This window comes from Bison bison, unplaced genomic scaffold (assembly GCF_000754665.1).
Source record: "Bison bison bison isolate TAMUID 2011002044 unplaced genomic scaffold, Bison_UMD1.0 scf7180017864268, whole genome shotgun sequence".
Taxonomy (NCBI): domain Eukaryota; kingdom Metazoa; phylum Chordata; class Mammalia; order Artiodactyla; family Bovidae; genus Bison; species Bison bison.
In genome coordinates, this window is record NW_011494840.1 from 1,336,823 (window position 1) to 1,342,775 (window position 5,953).

Sequence of the window (5,953 nt, forward strand, 5' to 3'; positions counted from 1 at the left end):
TAGGTGTAAATTTACATTGTCTATTTGATGTTCTTCTTGTCTCTCAAGGTAGGATTGTATTGCTATAAACTACCCTCTTATATTTCTGTTTCTCTTAGAACTGCTTTTGCTGCATTCCATAGGTTTTGAGTTGTTGTGTTTTCATTGTCATTTGTTTCTAGGAATTTTTTTATTTCTTCAGTAACCTGTTAGTAATTTAGAAATGTAGTGTTTAATCTCCATGTGTTTGTGTTCTTCACAGTTTTTTTTTCCTTGTAATTGATATGTAGTCTCATAGCATTGTGGTCAGAAAAGATGCTTGATATGGTTTTGATTTTCTTAAATTTACTTAGGTTTGATTTGTGACCCAACCTGCGGCCTATCCTGGAGAATGTTGCATGTGCACTTGAGAAGAAGCTGTATTCTTCTGCATTTCATGGAATGTCTTGGACATCAATGAGGTCCATCTCATCTAATGTATCATTTAAGACTCATGCTTCCTTATGAAATTTCTGTTTTGATGATATGTCCATTGGTGTGAGTGGGGTGTTTAACTCCTACTATTATTATATCTCCTACTATTATTGTGTTACTGTCAATCTCTCCTTTTATGTCTGTTAGTGTCTGTCTTATGTATTGAGGTGCTCCCATGTTGGGTACATAGATATTTACAATTGTTCTGTCTTCCTCTTGGATTGATCCCTTGATCATTATGTAGTGTCTTTCCTTAACTCTTGTAATGTTCTTTATTTTAAGGTCTATTTTGTCTGATATGAGGATTGATACTCCAGCTTTCTTTTGCTTTCCATTTGCATGTAATATATTTTTCCACCCTCTCACTTTCGGTCTATGTGTATCTTTACGTACGAAGTGGGTTTCTTGTAGACAGCATACATATGGGTCTTGTTTTTGTATCCATTCAGCCAGTCTGTGTCTTTTGGTTGGAGCAATTAATCCATTTACATTTAAAGTAATTATTGATATATATATATATATATATCTCCATATTATTTCCATTTTCTTAATTGTTTGGGTTTATTTTTATAGATCTTTTTCTTCTGTTGTATTTCCTGATTGTATAATTCACTTTAACATTTGTTGTAAAGCTGGTTTGGTGGTACTGAATTCTCTTAGCTTTTGCTTGTCTGTAAAGCTTTCGATCTTTCCATCAATTTTGAATGAGATCCTTGCTGTGTAATGTAATCTTGGTTGTAGATTTTTCTTTTTCAGTACTTTAAATATATCTTGCCATTCCCTTCTGGCCTACAGTTTCTGCTAAAAGATCAGCTATTAAACGTGTGGGGTTTCCCTTGTATGTTACTTATTTCTTTTCCCTTGCTGCTTTTAATAGTCTTTGTGTTTAATCTTTGTTAGTTTGATTAGTCTGTGTCTTGGTGTGTTTCTCCTTGGGTTTATCCTGTATGGAACTCTTTGTGCCTCTTGGACTTGATTGATCATTTCCTTTTCCATATTGGGGAAACTTTCAACTATAATCTCTTCAAAAATTTTCTCATACTCTTTCTTTTTCTCTTCTTCTTCTGGGACCCCTGTTCCTTTTGGTTCCTGCCCTTGTAATGTTGGTCTAGGGCTTTGTGTAATCTTCATGTAGGGTGAGATTTGTGGTTGTGCTCTAGTGGGAGGAGTTGAAGTTTTTTTTCCCCTCTGATGGGCAAGGCTGAGTGAGGTAGTAAGCCTGTTTGCTTACTGAATTTGTAATGACTGAATTTGTACTTTTGTCTTTTTGTTGTTTGGATGAGGCATCCTGCACAGGGTGCTACTGGTGGTTGGGTGATATTGTGTCTTGAGTTCTAGTGTTTGCCTTTGTGGGAGTTCTCACTATTTGGATACTCACAGGGGTTAGGAGTCCTCTGATAGTCTAGGGTCTTGGAGTCAGCACTCATACTTCAAAGGCCCAGGGCTTGATCTCTGGCCAGGAAAGAGATTCCACAGATGGTTTGTTATGGCATTAAATGGGGTTAAAACAAATACCCACAAATGAGAAACCAAAGACAAAGCTAAGACAAATGGCAGACAAAATCAGGCAAATAATAATTAAAATAATGGAATATACACATGTACACCCATAAGCATAATCAAAATAGTCCAACAAAAATAAAGTACAATAGATTGACCTGGCAAACAAAGGAAACAAAAAACGATATCCACCAGTTAAGAACAAAAATAACAAAAGCACAAAGTGGAAAAAAAAAAGTAAAGCAAGGTGCCAACTGGGGAATAAAGCAAGGAAAACAAAACTAACAAATATTGTGAGAAAAAGGAAGGAAAGAAAGAAAAGAAAGAATGGAATTGCAAACTTAAATAGAGGTAGACAAAGATTTACATATAATAGAGATTTAACTGCAAGGGGGAAAGAAAAGTAGGAAAGGAAACAAAGGAATAAATGTAGTAAAAGTAATAGTAAGTTTAAAAAATTTAAAAACTAAAATTAAAAAAGAAAGGAGAAACAAAGGAAAACTCTACAGACCTGCAAAAGGCCAATATAGAGGCAGAGATTTATAATAGCCATAAAAATGTGTGTTTGAGAAAAAAAACTCAAAAGTTTAAATAGATTTCGTAGTGCTAATAAAATAGATTACTGCAACAGAGGGGAGAAAAAAAGAGAAAAAGAAAAACTAAAAATATCCAAAAGAAACTGCAGAACAAGTCAAAACGTAAGAGTAATAAATGTTTTTTCTTGAGACTCTGCTGTCAGTGTCCTTTCCCTCACTGGGAATCACAGTCCACTTCGCCTCCGTAGAATGCCCTCCAACCCTGTATGGGTCTCTGGACCTGCTGTGGGGGCAGCTCAGACTCTAATCCGGTCCTATTCCTGTGTGTTTTTGCCTCCATTGTCCACAGATGTCAGAACCAGTGCGTTTTCTTTTGTGGAAGCTCTCAATGACCTTTTAGATATTCCATAGACACAGTCTGACTAGTTGATCATGTGGATTTAAGCTGCAGCTTGTATGACTGGTGGGAAGGTTTGGGGTCTTTTTCCTTGGCCACACTGCCCCTGGATTTCAATTGTGGTTTTAGCTCCACCTCTGCATGTGGATCATCCACTGGGGTTTGCTCCTGAGGCTGCCCTGGAGGACTTGAGTCTGCCCCAGTGAAGGTGTAGAGGTGGTACAGCTGCTTGGGTTGCAGGGGCCCTGGCAGCACCAGGTACTCAGGGGGGTCGGCAGCTAGGGCAGCGGGAAATATGGTGCTCTAGAAGGGTATAGCAGTCCACTACCAGTATTCTTGCCCGGAAAATACCACTGACAGAGAAGCCTGACAGGCCACAGTCCACAGGGTCGCAAATAAGCAATCCCGCATGCATAGATACAAGACCTTTTTATTGCCTGTGGCAGCTCTGCCCCACTGAGGGTTGAGAGTGAAGGTGGTGCAGCTGCTTGGGTCACAGGGACATGGACTGCCTCTGCCACAGGAGTTATGGCCCTATCAGAGTCTTTTTTTGAGCCTCTGGCAGCTGGTGATCAGAAGGCCTCTTTGGCTTGTCTTTCTCTGTTATTCCACCTGGTCAGGCATTCAGAGGGCTCCCTTGGCCAGGGGCCTTCTCTGTTTTTCGGGCATATCAGGCACATAAAGGTGCTCCTCTGGCTGGGGTCCTACTCTGTTTTTCAGTGCGTCCGGTACTTATAGGGGCACCCTAGGTAGGGTCCTACTCTGCTGTTCTAAGCATCAGGTGCTTCGATGGGCCAGCCTTTCTATTGTTCAGCTGCCAATGCTGGCTTGTGGGGAAAGAGCGGCTATGGTGATGGCTCCACCCCCTACACATGACTCAGCAGTATCGTCTTGCTTCCATGGCTGCCTGGCATTTTCCACAGGCATTTCCCACCACAATCTCCTCCTCCTGTCCCCTCGGTCCATCTCTCTGCCCTCAGACTCTGTCAACAGCAGCCCTCATCCTGGGATTGCTCCGCAAACCCTACACTCCAGCTCCCAGCTGCTGTGTCTTTTAGGGGACCTGCATCCCTGTCTAGGGTATGTATGGCTGCAGCAAGAACTGTCTGATTTTCATTCCATTTAGGCTGTCAAAGGTCAGCTGCTTCACTTTCAGCCTCAAATGTTTCCTCTGACCCAGACAATTGTCCCAATGTGGCAATCGGACCCCTGCGCTTCAGTTCCCCCACCCAGCGAGCTCAGGTCCACTCCTACTAACACTCCTGTTTCCCCCCCTAGTTCCTTTGTCCCACAGAGTTTTGTCTGGTTCTGTATATTCTTTTTCTGGTGGTCAGGTACTCCTGTCCATTCTGTGTCTCCAGGTACTCCTACTTCTATGCCTGAAAGTTTATACCTCATGTATCTGTGGAGAGAGATGTACTCCACTTCCACCTATTCCTCCACCATCTTGTTCCCCTTTCTTAATTTTAATCACAATATTTTTAAAAGGAGAATTTTATTATAAGGGTTGAAATTCTCTATATCATTAAAAAGACAATAGAAAAAATATAATATATATCTGGAAACAAATGAAAATATAAAGATAAATCTCTTTAGTCTATTAATTGTTTAAAAACTTAAAGATCAATTTTAAATTGTTTCACATTGTATTTCAACTGACCTTTCCAGATGGCTCAGCCATAAGCTGAGCCTGAAATGTAGGAGATGTGGGCTCAAAAATTTCATAATTTGCCTGAAATGCAGGAGATATGGGTTCAATCCCTGCCAGAAAGATCCCCTGGAGGAGGGCACTACAACCCACTCCAGTATTCTTGCCTGGAGAATTCCATGAATAGAGGAGTCTAGTGGGTTACAGTCTATAAAGTCACAAAGAGTTGGACACAGCGGAAGGAACTGAGCACACATGCAGACTTCAGGTGTGGTTAGATCTAGATCTACTTTATGATCTAGGTCTACGGTAGATCCAGGCTACTTTAGCCCCATAAACACTACGAGGACCAATTGGCCTTGCAAAATCTTATAACCAATAAATCATTAATATGTGGGAATTAAACACTAACAGTTATACTTTGGTTTCAAATATAATCTGAGAACCTCTGACCAGAAATGAAGCAAACGGACTCCAATGATGAAAAAGAATAGCTATTGGAGTCAGGAAAGGAGCCCTATTGTTAGCAAAAAGAGAAATACATATGTTACAAATGAAAAAAAAAAAAAGCTTCCTTTCTTGAGAGTGTTCTGGATCATTTTTAAATATCATACATTTAAAAATCAGTTTTTATTGTAATTTCTACTCATAAAGTGATTTCGACATTACTTTATGTTTAAGTTGTATAATCACATTTATTTTTTATACGTTGAAGTACATAAACACCAGATTTAGGAACTGATACAATGAAAAACACTTGAAGGTTTTAAATGATAATTTAACATGTCTAGACTATGAATAAATCATTTCTGGCATAGCCAGAAGAAAAAGCTTAAGAAGAAAACTAACTTGTGTCACTAGCTCATGTGGGAAATTTGTTCCATTAGGAGAATTATATAAACAGTATCCATTAAGAGTTGATAATTGCAAGAATATGGAAATGCAAATCTTACAATTCACATGATGATACTGTGTGCAGTTTAATTTTAGGATGAGAAATTGGAAAGTTGCTTCTGTGTTTGCAAGTCAAAAACACTCAGATATTAACATTTCAGTGTCATTTTATTGTCAGTTTTCTACACAACAAAATAGGTGAACTACATTTTTTAATATAACTTCTATTTTGGGACTCAGATAAAAGCTATTTTGATTTTAAATGAAAAAACGGAGTGCTCAGACATTTAGTTTTTCATGGATTGGCTCTTGTGTAAAAACTTCTGGCCTCTCCACTGAGTTACATACAAATGAGCAAACGTGCTAGCAGAACCAAATGGGCTCTCAACCACATGTGCCAATTACCTTATAAACACGTTGTAAGCTCTTCGACAAAGAGAAGAAGAACTTCTTAGGGTTGTGAAGACCCATTAAGTTGGTTGACAGTGGAAGGATTGGTGCGTGTGTGGGGGGCGGAAGGGGGGG